Here is a 19,385-nt window from a genome sequence, read left to right on the forward strand (position 1 = left end):
ACATTCCCACCTAGTTTTGTGTCACCTGCGAACTTGGAAATACTATATTTGGTCCCCAGATCCAAATAATTGATATATATTGTGAACAGCTGGGGCCCAAGCACTGATCCCTGCAGTACCCCACTAGTCACAGCCTGCCAATCTGAGAATGACCCGTTTATTCCTACTCTCTGTTTTCTCAGAGTTATAGTCATACAGCACAGAAACAGGCCCTTTGGCCCATCATGTCTGTGCTGGCCATCAAGCACCTAACTATTCTAATCCCATTTTCCAGCACTTGGCCCATATCCTTGTATGGTATGATGTTTCAAGTGCTCATCTAAATAATTCTTAAATGTTGTGATGGTTCCTCCCTCTACCACCTCTTCAGGCAGTGTGTTCCAGATTCCAACCACTCGCTGGGTGAAAAAAGTTTTCCTCAAATCCCCTTTAAACTGCCCCTTACCTTAAATCTATGCCCCCTGGTTATTGACCCCTCCGCTAAGGGAAAAAGTTTCTTCCTATCTAATCTATCAATGCCCCTCATAATTTTGTATACCTCAATCATGTCCCCCCTCAGCCTTCTCTGCTCCAAGGAAAACAACCCCAGCCTATCCAGTCCCTCTTCATAGCTGAAATGCTCCAGCCCAGGCAACATCCTGGTAAATCTCCTCTGCACCCTCTCCAGTGAAATCACATCCTTCCTATAGTGTGGTGCCCAGAACTCTACACAGAACTCCAGCTGTGGCCTAACTAGCACTTTATACAGTTCCATCATAACCTCCCTGCTCTTATATTCTATGCCTCAGCTAATAAAGGCTAGTATCCTATATGCATCTCTAACCACCTTATCTACCTGTGCTGCTGCCTATGGACAAGTACACCAAGGTCCCTCTGACCTTCTGTACTTCCTAGGGCCCTACCATCCATTGTATATTCCCTTGCCTTGTTAGTCCTCTCAAAATGCATCACCTCACACTTCTCAGGATTAAATTCAATTTGCCACTGCTCCACCCATTTTGCCAGCCCATCTATATCATCCTGTAATCTAAGGCTTTCCTCCTCACTATTTACGACACCACCAATTTTCGTGTCATCCGCAAACTTACTGATCATACCTCCGATATTCATGCCTATATTCTGCCTGTTAACCAATCCTTAATCCATGCCAGTATATTAATTTAAAAGCAAAATACTGCGGATGCTGGAAATCTGAAATAAAAACAAGAAATGCTGGAACCACTCAGCAGGTCTGGCAGCATCTGTGGAAAGAGAAGCAGAGTTAACGTTTCGGGCCAGTGACCCTTCTTCGGAATAGGGTCCGAAGAAGGGTCACTGACCCGAAACGTTAACTCTGCTTCTCTTTCCACAGATGCTGCCAGACCTGCTGAGTGGTTCCAGCATTTCTTGTTTTTATTCCAGTATATTAATTACCTCCTATCCCATGTGCTTTAATTTTGCTAACCAACCTCCTGTGGAGGACTTTATCAAAGGTCTTTTGAAAATCCAAATATACCATGTCCACTGACTCCCATTTATCAATTCTGTTAGTAATATCCTCAAAAGCTCCAACAGGTTCGTGAAACATGATTTCCCATTCATAAATCCATGTTGACTATGTCCAATCAGATCATTATTATCCAAGTGTCCATTTATCACATCCTTTAGAATAGATTCCAGCATTTTCCCAACGACTGATGTGAGGCTAACAGGTCTGTAATTCCCTGTTTTCTCTCTCCCTCCCTTCTTAAATAGTTGGATGACATTTGCAACCTTCCAACTGCAGGAACCGCTCCAGAATCTATAGAATTTTGGAAGATGATCACCAATGCATCCACTATCTCCATAGCTACCTCTTTCAACACTCTGCGATGTAGAATATCAGGTCCTGGGGACTTATCAACCTTCAGACCCATTAATGTCTCCAATACAACCTTCTTACTAATACTAATTTCCTTCAATTCCTCATTCTCGCTAATCCCTTGGATCTCTAATTGTGGGAGATTTCTTGTATCTTCCTCAGTGAAGACAGACACAAAGTAATCATTTAGCTTCTCTGCCATTTCTCTATTCCCTATTATACATTCTCCTGACTCTGGCTGTAATGGACCCACATTTGTCTTAGCCAAATTTTTCCTTTCTACGTACCTATAGAAGCTTTTACAGTCCATTTTTATGTTTTTTACTGGTTTACATTCATATTCTATTCCCCCTTTATCAGCTTCTTCGTCCTCTTTTGCTGTATTCTAAAATCCTCCCAATCCCCAGGTTTACTACTATTTCTGGCAACTTTATAAGTGTTTTCTTTTACTCTTATACAATCCTTAGCTTCCTTTGTTATCCGTGGTTGACTGCCTTTATGTTTGGAGTTTTTGTGCTGTGAACTATGTAATATTTCTTTAAAGACTATCCATTGTCTATGTACTGTCATACCTTTTAAGGCATTTTCCCAATCCACCTCAGCCAATTTGCCCCTCATACTTTCATAATTTCCTTTGTTCAAATTTAACACCCTGGCTTCATATTGAATTACCTCATTTTCAAACATAATGTAAAATTCTCTCATATTATGTTCACTCCTCCCTAAAGGTTCTTTTACAACAAGATTATTAATTAGCCATTTCTCATTACATAATATTACATCTAAAATAGCCTGTTCTCTAGCCAGTTCCTCAACATACTGCTCTAGAAAACCATCCCTAACACTTTCCAGAAACTCGTCCTCCACAGCATTAATGCTCATTAAGTTTACCCAGTCTATATGTAGATTGAAGACACACATGATTACTGTATTACCCATGCTTCTCTAACCTCCTGATTAATGCCATGCCCCACACTACCACTACTGTTTGGTGGCCGAGAACAACTCCTACCAATGTTTGCTGCCCCTTGCTGTTTCTTAGCTCCACCCAAACAGAAACCACATTTTGTTCTTCCGATTTGAGATCCTGGCTTACTAATGTACTGTTTCCATCCCTTATTATCAGCGCAACACCACCTCCTTTGCGCCTGTCCTTCCTAAATGTCAAATATCCTTGAATATTCAGTTCCCAGTCTTGTTCACCCTGTAGCCACGTTTCTGTTATGGCAATTAGATCATACTCATTTACCTCTATTTGGGCCTTTAAGTCATCTACTTTGTTGTGAATGCTGCATACATTCAGGTAGAGAGCCCTTAACCTTGTCTTCTTGGCATTCTGCATTCTAAGCAGAGTAGTGAGGTCAGGGATAAGGTTACAAGGACGCAAGAGGGCAATGGCAAGCAAGAACTTGGTTTAAAGTGTGTCTACTTCAACGCCAGGAGCATCCGGAATAAGGTGGGTGAGCTTGCAGCATGGGTTGGTACCTGGGATCTCGATGTTGTGGCCATTTCGGAGACATGGGTAGAGCAGGGGCAGGAATGGATGTTGCAGGTTCCGGGATTTAGATGTTTCAGTAAGAACAGAGAAGATGGTAAAAGAGGGGGGGGCATGTGGCATTGTTAATCAAGGAGAGTATTACAGCGGCAGAAAGGACGTTTGAGGACTCGTCTACTGAGGTAGTATGGGCCGAGGTTTGAAACAAGAGAGGAGAGGTCACCCTGTTGGGAGTCTTCTATAGACCTCCGAATAGTTCCAGAGATGTAGAGGAAAGGATAGCGAAGATGATTCTCGACAGGAGCGAGAGTAACAGGGTAGTTGTTATGGGGGACTTTAACTTTCCAAATATTGACTGGAAATACTATAGTTCGAGTACTTTAGATGGGTCACTTTTTGTCCAGTGTGCGCAGGAGGGTTTTCTGACACAGTATGTAGACAGGCCAACCAGGGGCGATGCCACATTGGATTTGGTACTGGGTAATGAACCCGGCCAGGTGTTAGATTTAGATGTAGGTGAGCACTTTGGTGATAGTGATCACAATTCGGTTAGGTTTACCTTAGCGATGGGCAGGGACAGGTATATACCGCAGGGCAAGAATTATAGCTGGGGGAAAGGAAATTATGATGCGATTAGGCAAGATTTAGGATGCGTAGGATGGGGAAGGAAACTGCAGGGGATGGGCACAATCGAAATGTGGAGCTTATTCAAGGAGCAGCTACTGCGTGTCCTTGATAAGTATGTACCTGTCAGGCAGGGAGGAAGTTGTCGAGCGAGGGAGCCGTGGTTTACTAAAGAAGTTGAAGCGCTTGTCAAGAGGAAGAAGGCGGCTTATGTTAGGATGAGACGTGAAGGCTCAGTTAGGGCACTTGAGAGTTACAAGCTAGACAGGAAGGATCTAAAGGGAGAGCTAAGAAGAGCAAGGAGAGGACACGAGAAGTCATTGGCGGATAGGATCAAGGAAAACCCTAAGGCTTTCTTTAGGTATAGCAGGAATAAAAGAATGACTAGAGTTAGATTAGGGCCAATCAAGGATAGTAGTGGGAAGTTGTGTGTGGAATCAGAGGAGATAGGGGAAGCGTTAAATGAATATTTTTCGTCAGTATTTACAGTAGAGAAAGAAAATGTTGTCGAGGAGAATACTGAGATACAGACTACTAGGCTAGATGGGATTGAGGTTCACAAGGAGGAGGTGTTAGCAATTTTGGAAAGTGTGAAAATAGATAAGTCCCCTGGGCCAGATGGGATTTATCCTAGGATTCTCTGGGAAGCCAGGGAGGAGATTGCAGAGCCTTTGTCCTTGATCTTTATGTCGTCATTGTCGACAGGAATAATGCCGGAAGACTGGAGGATAGCAAATGTTGTCCCCTTGTTCAAGAAGGGGAGTAGAGACAGCCCTGGTAATTATAGACCTGTGAGCCTTACTTCGGTTGTGGGTAAAATGTTGGAAAAGGTTATAAGAGATAGGATTTATAATCATCTTGAAAAGAATAAGTTCATTAGAGATAGTCAGCACGATTTTGTGAAGGGTAGGTTGTGCCTCACAAACCTTATTGAGTTTTTCGAGAAGGTGACCAAACAGGTGGATGAGGGTAAAGCAGTGGATGTGGTGTATATGGATTTCAGTAAGGCGTTTGATCAGGTTCCCCACGGTAGGCTGTTGCAGAAAATACGGAAGTATGGGGTTGAAGGTGATTTAGAGCTTTGGATCAGAAATTGGCTAGCTGAAAGAAGACAGAGGGTGGTGGTTGATAGCAAATGTTCATCCTGGAGTTTAGTTACTAGTGGTGTACCGCAAGGATCTGTTTTGGGGCCACTGCTGTTTGTCATTTTTATAAATGACCTGGAAGAGGGTGTAGAAGGGTGGGTTAGTAAATTTGCGGATGACACGAAGGTCGGTGGAGTTGTGGATAGTGCCGAAGGATGTTGTAGGGTACAGAGGGACATAGATAGGCTGCAGAGCTGGGCTGAGAGATGGCAAATGAGTTTAATGTGGAAAAGTGTGAGGTGATTCACTTTGGAAGGAGTAACAGGAATGCAGAGTACTGGGCTAATGGGAAGATTCTTGGTAGTGTAGATGAACAGAGAGATCTTGGTGTCCAGGTACATAAATCCCTGAAAGTTGCTACCCAGGTTAATAGGGCTGTTAAGAAGACATATGGTGTGTTAGCTTTTATTAGTAGGGGGATCGAGTTTCGGAGCCACGAGGTCATGCTGCAGCTGTACAAAACTCTGGTGAGGCCGCACCTGGAGCATTGCGTGCAGTTCTGGTCACCGCATTATAGGAAGGATGTGGAAGCTTTGGAAAGGGTGCAGAGGAGATTTACTAGGATGTTGCCTGGTATGGAGGGAAGGTCTTACGAGGAAAGGCTGAGGGACTTGAGGTTGTTTTCGTTGGAGAGAAGGAGGAGGAGAGGTGACTTAATAGAGACATATAAGATAATCAGAGGGTTAGATAGGGTGGATAGTGAGAGTCTTTTTCCTCGGATGGTGATGGCAAACACGAGGGGACATAGCTTTAAGTTGAGGGGTGATAGATATAGGACAGATGTTAGAGGTAGTTTCTTTACTCAGAGAGTAGTAGGGGCGTGGAACGCCCTGCCTGCAACAGTAGTAGACTCGCTAACTTTAAGGGCATTTAAGTGGTCATTGGATAGACATATGGATGAAAATGGAATAGTGTAGGTCAGATGGTTTCACAGGTCGGCGTAACATCAAGGGCCGAAGGGCCTGTACTGCGCTGTAATGTTCTAATCTAATCGAATCTAAGCCTAGTTGTTGCTCGCCTTTGTTTCGCCTGCCTTCTAATGTCACTTGCTACTTTTCTGCCTCCTGTTACCAGCTTTACTCCCTTCCAATTTGAGCTACCCCTCATGTTCCTATCCCCCTGACAAGCTAGTTTAAACCCTCCCCAACAGCACTAGCAAATCTCCCTGCGAAGATGTTAGTTCCGGTCCTGTTAAGGTGAGGCCCGTCTATCTTGTACAGATCCCACCTGCCCCAGAACTGGTTCCAATGCCTCAGAATTTTGATGCCCTCCCTCCTACACCAATTCTCCAGCCACGAGTTCAATCGATCAATCTTATCACTATGCTCACTAGCACATGGCACTGGGAATAATCCTGAGATTACTGCTCGAGTTCCTGCTTTTTAATTTCCTTCCTAACTCCCTAAAATCTGCTTTCAGGACCTCAGCCATCTTCCTACCTATGTCATTGCTACCGATGTGGACCACGACCTTTGGCTGTTCAGCCTCCCCCAGAAGGATGTCCTGCAGCCGCTCTGTGACATCCTTGACCCTGGCACCAGGGAGGCAACACACCATCCTGGAGTCACGTTTACTGCTACAGAAACGCCTGTCTGATCCCTTGAATATCAAATCACCTATCACTATTGCTCTTCCACTCTTCTTCCCCCCCCCCCCCCCACCCCGTGCAGCTGAGCCACCATGGTGCCACGGACTTTGCTTTGGCTGCACTCCCCCGAGGAACCATCGCTCTCACCAGTATCCAAAATGGAAAACCAATTAGCAAGCAAGATAGACTCAGGGGACTCCTGCACTGCCTGCCTGGTTCTCTTAGACTACCTTTCCCTCTCTGTCTGCATGCTCCTAACCTACAGTGTGACCACCTCCCTAAACGTGCTATCCACACAGTCCTCTGCCTCACAGATGCACAACAGTGACTCCAGCTGCCGCTCAAGTTCCGAAACCCGGAGCTCAAGCTTCTGCAGCTAGTGACACTTCCTGCAGATGTGTTTGTCTAGGACACATGGTGCGTCCATAACTTCCCACATACCATAGGACATACATTCCACTTGGCCAAGCTGACCTGCTGTAACATAACTTTAAAAACTTTTCATTACAATGAGAAGTAAAATAACTTACCAGTTACTCACCAGTCAACTTCTTCCCCAGTACCGAAGAGAGAGGAAGCTACTGGAGGCTGAAAAAAGGTAGAAGAAAGAAAGACAGAAAGAAGCTCCTCCCTCATGCACCAAACTCCTACATTACACTCTGTGCACTCAAATTTATCTTCTTCTTAATTTATAGTGCCCCTCCTTACCGAACTCCCTCAATTACCAAACTCCCTTCTTCACACTCTGTGCCCTCCAGCAGCACTCAATGCAGACAAGCAGCACTAAGAGTCCCCTCAATTTATACTCTGAAAACAATGCTGTGTCAGCTCTGTTAGAGCTCTGCTAAAGCTCAGAAACTAGTTTAAGCTAGCTACCTAATTAGCTAAAACGACTGTTTAAAACTGCAAGAAACCTAACTTACCTCCTAACTGATTCAGGAATTTCAATTAATTGCTAGATGTAAACAAAACAAAAACAAGTCGAGAGATTAACCCTTAAAATTCACTCACTTACCAAATTCCCTTCTTCACACTCAGTGCAGGAGGAAAAATAAACAGTGCAGATCCTTATTCCTCCAAAGTGACTAGATGAAATGTGGACACGTACTGGTCAGATGAGGTAGGATCAAGCTTGGCTGAGGTACCAACCATCCTGAATACCCTATGATTCACTGACTAAGCTGTCAGATGGAGATTGGCCATTTAGGCAACCAAGCAGGGTTGGAAAGTTTCATTTTACTCATTCTTGGGATGTCAGTGTTGCAAGCTAGGACAGCATTTATTGCACATCCCTAATTGCCCTTGAGAAGGTAGTGGTGAGCTGTCTTCTTGAACCACTGCAGTCCATGTGGTGTAGATACACCCACCGTACTGTTAGGAAGGGAGTTCCAGGATTTTGATCCAGCGACAGTGAAGGGACGCTGATATATTTCCAAGTCAGGATGGTGTGTGACTTGGTAGGCAACTTGCAGATGGTGCTGTTCCCGTACATCTGCTGCCCTTGTTCTTCTAGGTGGTAGAAGTTGCGGTTTGGAAGGTGCTGTCGAAGGAGGCTTGGCAAGTTGCTGTCGTGCATCTTGTAGATGCTACACTCTGCTGCCACTGTGCACCGTTGGCGGAGGGAGTGAATGTTGAAGATGGTGGATGGGGTGCCGATCAAGTGGGCTGCTATCTTGTGGATGGTATCGAGCTTCTTGAATGTTGTTGGAGCAGTACTCATCCAGGCAAGTGGAGAGTATTCCATCACACTCCTGACTTGTGCCTTGTAGATGGTGGAGAGCCAGGAGTTGAGTTCCTTGCCACAGAATTCCCAGCCTCTGACCTGCTCTTGTAGCTACAGCATTTATATGCTGGTCCAGTTCAGTTTCTGGTCAATGGTAACCCCCAGGATGTTGATGGAGAGGGTTTCGGTGATGGTAATGCCATTGAAAGATTTTTTTTTTGTTGGAGATGGCCATTATCAGCACTTGTGAGGCATTGAATATTACTAGCCACTTATCAGACCAAGCTGGAATGTTGGCCAGGTCTTGCTGCATTCAGGCACAGACTGCTTCAGTATCAGAGAAACTGAACACCGTGCAGCAGCATCAGCAAACCATAGAACCATAGAAAAATTTCAGCACAGAAGGAGGCTATTCAGCCCATCATGTCTGCACCTGCTAAAAAATCTAGCCGCCCAATCTAATCCCACCTTCCAGCACTTGGTCTGTAGCCTTGAAGGTTACAGCACTTCAGGTGCATGTCTAGGTACTTTTTAAAATGAGTTGCGGGTTTCTGCCTCCACCACCGTTCCTGGCAGTGAATTCCAGACACCCACCACCCTCTGGGTGAAAAGGTTTTTCCTCATGTCCCCTCTAATCCTTCTACCAATCGCCTTTAATCTGTGTCCCCTGGTAATTGACCTCTCCACTAGGGGAAATAGGTCCTTCCTGTCTACTGTATCTAGGCCCTTCAATTTTGTACACCTCAATTAAGTTACCCCTCAGCCTCCTCTGTTCTAAGGAAAACAACCCTAGCTGATCCAATCTTTCCTCATTGCTGCAACTTTCAAGCCCTGGCAACATTCTTGTAAATCTCCTCTGTACTCTCTCCAGAGCAATTATGTCCTTCCTGTAATGTGGTGACCAGAACTGTATGCAATACTCCAGCTGCAGCCTAACCAGCATTTTATACAGTTCCAGCATTACATCCCTGCTTTTGTATTCTATACCTCGGCCAATAAAGGAAAGCATTCCATATGCCTTCTTCATCACTCTATCTACCTGTCCTGCCACCTTCAGGGACCTGTGGACATGCACTCCAAGGTGTCTCACCTCCTCAACCCCTCTCAATATCCTCCCGTCTATTGTGTATTCCCTCGCTTTGTTTGCCCTCCCCAAAGGCATTACCTCACACTTCTCTGGATTGCATTGCGTTTGCCACTTTTCCGCCCACTCAACCAAACCATTGATACCATTCTGAAGTCTACAGCTATCCTCTTCACTATCAATTACACGGCCAATTTTTGTGTCATCAGCAAATTTCCCAATCATGCCTCCCATATTTAAGCCCAAATTATTAATATATAGCACAAACAGCAAGGTTCCCAACACTGAGCCCTGTGGAACACCACTGGAAACCGCTTTCCATTCGCAAAAACATCCATCAATTACTGCCCTTTGTTTCCTGTCACTGAGCCAATTTTGGATTCAGCTTGCCACATTCCCCTGTATCCCATGGGCTTTCATTTTTCTAACTAGTCTGGCATGCGGGACCTTGTCAAATGCCTTATTAAAATTCATGTAGACCACATCCACTGCACTACCCTCATCAATGCTCCTTGTTACTTCCTCAAAAAACTCAATCAAGTTAGTAAAACATGACTTTCCCTTAACAAATCCATGCTGACTATTCCTGATTAATCTGTGCCTTTCTAAGTGGCAGTTTATCCTGTCTCTCAGAATTGATTCTAATAATTTATTCACCACCGAGGTCAGACTGACCGGCCTATAATTATTTGGCCTATCCCTCGCACCCTTTTTAAACAATGGTATAACGTTCGCAGACCTCCAATCCTCTGGCACCTCGCCCGTATCAGTGAGGATTTGAAGATGATTCTCAGCACATCCGCTATTTCCTCCCTGGCTTCCTTTAACAATCTGGGATTCAATCCATCCGGCCCTGGCAATTTATCCACTTTCAAGGATGTCATACCCTCTAGCACTTCCCCTCTCAATATGCTTATTGTATCTAATATTTCACACTCCTCTTTAACTACAATGCCTGCATCATCCCTCTCCTTTGTGAAGACAGAGACAAAAACTCATGTGGAACCCTGCCCACATCTTCCGCATCCATGTGTAAGTTCCCTTGTACATCTCTAATAGGTCCTTAGTTATCCTCTTGCTCTTAATGTACTGATAAAACATCTTCGGGTTTTCCTTGATTTTACCTGCCAATAATTTTTCATGTCTCCAGGCGCTGCTTCACAAACCACTGACCACCTCCAGGCGCGTATCCATTGTCTCTCGAGATAAGGAGGCCCAAAAGAATTTTTCATGTCCTCTCTTTGCTTTTCTCATTTCCTTTTTTATTTCGCCCCTGCACTTTCTATACTCCTCTAGGCTTTCTAAAGAATTAGAGTTTTTTGTGATAGTCATAAGCTTTCTTTTTCTGCTTTAACTTACCCTGTAAGCTTCTCGATAACTAGGGGGCTCTAGATTTGGCAGTATCACCCTTTATCATTGTGAAGACATACCTACACTGTGCCTGTAGAGTCTCACTTTTGAATGCCTCCCGCTGGTTTGCCACTGATTTTCCTTCAAGTAGCTGGACGTACAGCCAACAAAATCGGAACTCAGTGATGCCATCGATTCTCTAGCCAGCGGAAAAGCCCCTGGGAAGGACGGCATTACCCCTGAAATCATCAAGAGTGCCAAGCCTGCTATACTTTCAGCACTGTACGAACTGATTTGCCTGTGCTGGGACGAGGGAGCAGTACCACAGGACATGCGCAATGCCAATATCATCACCCTCTATAGGAACAAGGGTAACCATGGTGACTGCAACAACTACCGTGGAATCTTCCTGCTCAGCATAGTGGGGAAAGTCTTCGCTCGAAGACTTAAACAGGCTCCAGAAGCTGGCTGAACGTATCTATCCTGAGGCACAGTGTGGCTTTCGAGCAGAGAGATCCACCATTGACATGCTGTTCTCCCTTCGCCAGCTACAGGAGAAATGCCGTGAACAAGAGATGCCCCTCTACGTTGCTTTCATTGATCTCACCAAAGCCTTTGACCTCGTCAGCAAACGTGGTCTCTTCAGACTACTAGAAAAGATTGGATGCCCACCAAAGCTACTAAGTATCATCACCTCATTCCATGACGACTTGAAAGGCACAATTCAGCATAGTGGCGCCTCATCAGACATCTTTCCTATCCTGAGTGGAGGGAAACAGGGCTGTGTTCTCGCACCTACGCTATTTGGGATCTTCTTCTCCCTGCTGCTCTCACATGCGTTCGAGTCTTCAGAAGAAGGAATTTTCCTCCACACAAGATCAGGTGGCAGGTTGTTCAACCTTGCCCGTCTAAGAGCGAAGACCAAAGTACGGAAAGTCCTCATCAGGGAACTCCGCTTTGCTGACGATGCTGCATTAACATCTCACACTGAAGAGTGCCTGCAGAGACTCATGGACAGGATTGCGGCTGCCTGCACCGAATTTGGCCTAACCATCAGCCTCAAGAAAACGAACATCATGAGACAGGATGTCAGAAATGTCCCATCCATAAATATCGGCGCCCACACTCTGGAAGTGGTTCAAGAGTTCACCTACCTAGGCTCAACTATCAGTAACCTGTCTCTCGATGCAGAAATCAACAAGCGCGTGGGAAAGGCTTCCTCTGCTATGTCCAGACTGGCCAAGAGAGTGTGGGAAAATGGTGCACTGACACAGAACACAAAAGTCCAAGTGTATCAAGCATGTGTCCTCAGTACCTTGCTCTACAGCAACAAGGCCTGGACAATGTACGTCAGCCAAGAGCGACGTCTCAATTCATTCCAACTTCGCTGCCTCCGAAGAATCCTTGGCATCAGGTGGCAGGACCGTATCTCCAACACAGAAGTCCTCAAGGCGGCCAACATCCCCAGCATATACACCCTACTAAGCCAGCAGCACCTGAGATGGCTTGGCCATGTAAGCCACATGGAAGATGGCAGGATCCCCAAGGACACATTGTACAGCGAGCTCGTCACTGGAATCAGACCCACCGGCCGTCTTTGTCTCCGCTTTAAAGATGTCTGCAAACGCGACATGAAGTCCTGTGATATTGATCACAAGTCGTGGGAGTCTGTTGCCAGCGATCGCCAGAGCTGGCGGGCAACCATAAAAGCGGGGCTAAAGTGTGGCGAGTTGAAGAGACTTAGATGTTGGCAAGAAAAAAGACAGAAGCGCAAGGAGAGAGCCAACTGTGTAACAGCCCCGACAACCAATTTTATCTGCAGCACCTGTGGAAGAGGTGTCACTCTAGAATTGGCCTTTATAGCCACTCCAAGCGCTGCTTCACAAACCACTGACCACCTCCAGGCGCTTACCCATTGTCTCTCGAGACAAGGAGGTCAAAGAAGAAGAGCTGTATCCAGTCCACTTTCACCAGATCACTTCTCAATTTCGTAAAATTTGTCTTCCCCCAATTTAGAATTTTTACTCCTGTTTTATCTTTGTCCCTTTCCAGGATTGTGCTAAAACTAATTGTATTATGGTCGCTATCTTCAAAATGGTCACCCACTGCTATTCATCCACTTGTCCAGCTTCATTACCAAAGACTAAATCTAGAATTGCACTCCCTCTCAGTGGGCTTGCTACGTGCTGGCTAAAAAAGTTTTCTTCAATATAGTTCAAGAATTTTGTGGCCTGTGCCCTTTACACTGTTTGTATCCCAGTTGATATTGGGGTAGTTGAAATCCCCAACTATTATTGCCCTATAGTTTTTTCACTCAGATATTTGCCAACATATTTTTTCTTCTATCTCCCTCTCACTATTTGGCAGTCTATAGTACACTCCTAGTAGTGTAGCTGCGTCATTTTTATTTCTGAGCTCCACCCATATGGCCTCATTTGATGATTCATTTAGCATATCATCCGTCCTCAAAGCTGTTACTGATTCCTTAAGCAATAATTCTACACCCCTCCCTTTTTTTTTATCTCCCTCTCTATACTGCCTGAAAACTCTATATCCAGGGATGTTGAGCTGTCATTCGTGCCCCTCGTTAAACCAAGTTTCCGTTATAGCAATGATATTGTGTAGCCATGTGTCCATCTGTGCCTTCATCTCATCGGATTTATTTACTATACTCCTTGCATTTAAATAAATACCCTTTAACACTGCCAAATTCCTGTGCTGCACACTTTTTAACCTTTGCTTCTTGACTTTCAGAGTCACTCACTAATTTTCTGCCTCCCATTCCCTGCCCTGAAATTGTCCTTTCTGAAACTGCCCTCAGGTTCCCATCCCCCTGCCAAACTAGTTTAAACCATCCCCAACAGCATGGGCAAACCTTCCTGCAAGGATATTTGTCCCAGTCCTGTTCAGGTGTAGACCATCCGACTTGTACAGGTCCCACCTTCCCCAGAACCAGTCCCAATGCCCCAGAAATCTGAAGCCCTCCCTCCTGCACCATCTCTCAAGCCATGCATTCATCTGGTGTATTTTCCGATTTCTATACTCACAAGCACGTGGCCTTGGGAGTAATCCGGAAATTACTACCTTTGAGGTCCTGCTTGCTAATCTATTTTCTAACTCCCTAAACATAAGCCTGCAGGACATCATCCCTCTTTCTTCCGATATCGTTGGTACAAATGTGGACCACGATCTCTGGCTGTGCACCCTCGCCCTCCAGAATGTCCTGTAGCCGCTCAGTGACATCCATGACCCTTGCACCAGGGAGGCAACATGCCATCCTGGAATCACGTCTGCGATCACAGAAATGTCTATCTGTTCCCCTAACTATAGAATCCCTCATCACTATTGCTCTCATCTTTTCTCCTCCCTCCCTGACATTGCCACTTCTGACCTTATGATGATGGGAAGGTCATTATTGAAGCAGCTGAAGATGGTTGGGTCTAGGACACTGCCCTGAGGATCTCCTGCAGTGACGTCCTGAGGCTGAGCTATTTAGCCTCCAACAACCACAGCCATCTTCCTTTGTGCTTGGTATGACCCCAACCAGTGGAGAGTTTCCCCCCAATTCCATTGACTTCAATTTTGCTAGGGCTCTTTGATGCCACACTTGGTCAATTGCTGCCTTGATGTCAAGGGCGGTCACTCTCACCTTCGGCCTGGACCCGAAAGCCCCTGGAGAAACCCAAACTGAGTATCCGTGATTGGGTTATTGCTGTGCAAGTGCCACTTGATAGCACTGTCGCGGCACCCTCCATCACTTTGCTGATGATTGACAGTAGACTGATGGGCAGTAATTGGCCAGATTGGATTTGTCCTGCTTTTTGTGGACAGGACATAACAGCTCAGTAGTTAAAAGAAAATAACCAAATTCCTTTAAGAAATTAATCTGGCTTGACATCAAAATTCTGAGTATAATAAATAAGGTTTACATAAACCAAGAGAGAGCTCTCATTTCCTTCAGTATATGCTGGTCCAGCTGTGTTAGAACAGTCCGTTTCCACTATAAGCCAGTTCAAAATTAAATTGTAACAATGTATCTCTCGATCTTTGGTCTTGAATGGCTGTATCCCGGGCAACGAGAATGCACTCATTGCCTTAGTTTTTAGAGCTTGCTACCATAAAGCAGCACAGCTCCCTTTCCAGCCTTAAAGGCACACTGCATTCTCCCCCTCGCTCGGTCCATTGCGACGTCAGTGCATGGTTACATCAGGAACAGCATGTGCGGATTACTGCTAGCAGGATGATGTGGGTGATTGGACTGAGAGCTACTCAAAGGTCGACACGAGCTCAGAATGGGAAAACCAAAAACAGTCACTGAAGTGTCCCTTTAAATACTTTGCTCATGGTCACCCTGAGAAAGTTATACAATCTTTCTTCTTTCCTGCACTGTAGAAGTGGCCTCAAACATATTATTCCCTCTAGCCCCAAGATTGCTAGTGGGAAAAATAAACAGCCATGATTCCTACTGGATTATAACAATTGTTACGACCGACCGCTCCAGTCAAAGCCCCCAATCAAAATATACGATTCTGCTTGTGGTGGCACTGTTAATTCAATCTCGGCCCTCTACAGATTGCCTAACATATCATTTTAAACATTCCAAATTAAAGAAAGACCTAGCCAAATTGTACCATCTATTAAAGCCCGAATGAAGCTAATCAAACCAGGTGTCTTTAAATCAGCAAATTAACTGTTTAATTAGAAAAACTAAATTCTTAAACACTACTAAGATATAAACATTTAAAATAGAAAAAATTAGTGTCCTTGCAGATTTACACTCCTGCCGAATGTGGAACAGTCCAAGGTTGCCTGAAGTCCTCACAGCCGTCCAATGGGGGAGAAAAGGTTCAACAGTAGGATAGTCAGTGATCTAGTTCAGAAGTTGAAATAATTCTCTTCAACCAATGATGAATTCAACAATTACAGGTCAGTAGTTAAAGGAATTTGGTTATTTTCTTTTAAGAAATTAATCTGGCTTGACATCAAAATTCTGAGAGTATAATAAATAAGGTTTGCATAAACCAAGAGAGAGCTCTCATTTCCTTCAGTATATGCTGGTCCAGCTGTGCGTCTGTTCTAACTCAGAGAAACAGTCTGTTTCCACTATAAGCCAGTTCAAAATTAAATTGTAACAATGTATCTCTCGATCTCTGCTCCTAAATGGCTATATCCTGGGGCAATGAAAATGCATTCTTTGACTTAGTTTTTAGAGCTTGCGGCCATAAAGCAGTACTGCTCCCTTTCCAGCCTTAAAGGCCGCATTCTTCCCAAACAATGAACTACAGGATCATAACACAATCCAGTGTGAATTTTACTGGAGAACAAGCATGTACGTATCAGATTAACCAAGGTGATGGTCCCTATAGGAAGAACAGCCAATTACAAACCATCAAAGTTCCCATATGAAGACGTCATTTAGGAAACACTTTTGGATTATGCATAAATTACATAGCATGAATTAAGAACATAGGAACAGGAGTAGGCCATTTAGCCCCTTCGAACTCCCATCCAATGAGATCCTGGCTGATCGGAGATCTAACTCCATATGTGCTTTGCCCCATATGCCTTTCAGAAATATCTTCTTTATCTCCCTATCTGTTCCCCTTAATATCTTGAAAACTGTGATCAAATCACCCCTTAACCTTTCGAATTTCAGGGAATACAACCCTGGTTTGTGTAATGTCTTCTTGCAATTTAACCCTGGAGTCCAGATATCGTTCTAGTAAATCTACAGTGCACTCCTTCCAAGATCAATATAGCTTTCTAAAATGTATCCAGAACTGCTCACAGTACTCCAGGTGTATAGCTGAAGCAAGACTGCTACCCTTTTGTATTGTAGTTCTCTAGATATAAAGGCCAGCATTCCATTAGCCTTTTTGATTATTTTCTGTACCTGTTCATAACATTTTAATGATCTATGTAACTGGACTCCCAACTCTCTTTGGACCTCCACTGTTTCTAGCTTTTCGCCATTTAGAAAGTATCCTGTTCTATCCTTTTTAGGCACAAAACTGATGAGCTTACATTTGCCTGCATTGTGATCTGATTCACAATGTGATATCAAGAAACGGCTGCAAAGGCTATGGGTCCTGACAACATTCCTGCAATAGTACTGAAAACTTGTGCTCCAGAACTAACCGCGCCCCTAGCCAAGCTGTTCCAGTACAGCTACAACACTGGCATTTACCAGGCAATGTGGAAAATTGCCCAGATATGTCTTGTGCACAAAAAGCAGGACAAATCCAACCCAGCCAGTTACCACCCTATCAGTATACTCTCAATCATCAGCAAAGTGATGGAAGGGGTCATCAACAGTGCTATCAAGCAGCACTTGCTTAGCAATAACCTGCTCAGTGACGCTCAGTTTGGATTTCACCAGGGCCACTCATCTCCTGACCTCATTACAGCCTTAGTTCAAACATAGACAAAAGAGCTGAACACAAGAGGGGAGGTGAGAGTGACTGCCCTTGACATCAAGGCAGCATTTGACTGAGTATGGCAGCAGGGAGCCCTAGCAAAACTGGAGTCAATGGAACTCGGGGAAAACTCTCTGCTGGTTGGAGTCATAGCACAAAGAAAGATGGTTGTGGTTGTTGGCGGTCAATCATCTCAGTTCCAGGACATCACTGCAGGAGTTCCTCAGGGTAGTGTCCTAGGCCTAACCATCTTCAGCTGCTTCATTGGGGCCCAGTGCACGCTTTAACTTGTTTCGATGTAGGAGTCTTTTCTCTCTTAAGGTTTACGTGTCTTCAGTGGGTTCGAAGGCTTGCAAGAGAGCGCCAGCCAGGAGAGTGGCAAACTGCAGTCTGTGTCTTCAAACTGTCCTGTGTCTAATTCAAAAAGCCTGGACCAGCCAGTTAGTCATGTGAAGGGTCACTGACCTGAAATGTTAACTCTGCTTCTCTCGCCACAGACACTGCCAGACCTGCTGCGTATTTCCAGCATTTCTTGTTTTAAGTCATGTGACCAGCTGCTTTAACCACTTCTGCATTTGTAGATTCTATCATCTCAGCGGACCCTAGTGATGCCTGGTGATCAAAATCCATTTGGGGTAATTGGACCAGGGAGTAGTTATTTGTCTCTCCAAGCACTGTCTCTTAGTAAGCAAATGTCCTTCCAGCCAACTGTCTGGTGCTCTCTTGTAAAACAAGTCATTTCTTCACTCCAGCAACAGTTTAAAAATTAATGTTCATATGACAAAATTAATATGCCTCATTCTTGGCAGATGGGGGTCTTCATGATACTATTGACCAGAAACTGAATTGGACCAGCCACATAAATGGCATGGGTACAAGAGCAGGTCAGAGGCTGAGAATTCTGCAGCGAGTAACTCATCGCCAGACTCCCCAATGCCTGTCCACCATCTACACGCTACAAGTCAGGAGTGTGATGAAATACTCTCCACTTGCCTGGATGGGTGCAGCTCCAACAACACACAATCCAGGCCAAAGCAGCCCGCTTGATTGGCACCCCATCCACCACCTTCAACATTTATTCCCTTCACCATCAACACACAGTGGCAGCAATGTATGGCATCTACAAAACTCACCAAGGCACCTTCCAAAGCCGCAGTCTCTACCACTTAGAGGGACAAGGGCAGCAAATGCATGGGAACACCACCACATGCAAGTTCCCCTCCAACCCACACAGCAGCCTGAATTGGAACTATATCACCATTCCTTCACTGTTGATGGGTCAAAATCCTGGAACTCCCTTCCTAACAGCACTGTTGGTGTACCTACATCCCAAGGACTGCAGTGGTTCAAGAAGGCAGCTCACCACCACCTTCTAAAGGGCAGTTAGGGATGGGCAATAATGCCTACATCCCACAAATGAATAAAAAAAACATTTGCCAGTTTTGCACATTCACTTAATCAATATCTTTGTAATTTTGTGCTTCCATCTACACTGCTTACAATGCCACCTATCTTTGTGTCTTCAGCAAATTTAGATTTATGGCTTTTTACCCCATCATCCGAGTCATTAATAGTGAATTGTTAAGGCTCCAAAACAGACACTAGTCACATCCTGCTAATTAGAATATCTGTCCATTATTCTACCCTCTGGCACCTGCCACTCAGCCAATTTCCTAACCAGGTCAATAATTTGTCTACAATTCCTTTAGCTAAACTGCTGTCTTGGTGGTTCACTTAGTTCATTTAAAGATAAATTGCTTCCAAATGGCTCAGCAAGTTAATCAGTGAATGACTGAGCCACAAAGGACCGAGGTCGTAGCAGGAGTGCTATAATTGAACTCCAGGTAAAATCAGGGTAAGGAGGAAAAGCAGTCAGGGCTTCTAAATCACTGGACTGAACATTGAGTTCAATAATTTCAGAGCTGTTCCGAAGAAGGGTCACTGACCCGAAACGTTAACTCTGCTTCTCTTTCCACAGATGCTGCCAGACCTGCTGAGTGATTCCAGCATTTCTTGTTTTTATTTCAGATTTCCAGCATCCGCAGTATTTTGCTTTTATTTTAGGGCTTCTAAATCTGTCAGCTGCCTAACTACCCCTGCTGGACATCATGTGAAGACAG

General features: G+C 44.7%; 1 protein-coding gene across 1 annotated transcript in view; it reads right to left on the minus strand.

The window, feature by feature from the left end:
- The window catches only part of LOC137377543 (forkhead box protein O1-like), a 71,030-nt gene that overhangs the window by 1,904 nt on the left and 49,741 nt on the right, over positions 1–19,385 (minus strand). The gene's annotated exons all lie outside the window — the stretch shown is intronic.

This window comes from Heterodontus francisci, chromosome 15 (genome assembly GCF_036365525.1).
Source record: "Heterodontus francisci isolate sHetFra1 chromosome 15, sHetFra1.hap1, whole genome shotgun sequence".
Lineage (NCBI taxonomy): Eukaryota > Metazoa > Chordata > Chondrichthyes > Heterodontiformes > Heterodontidae > Heterodontus > Heterodontus francisci.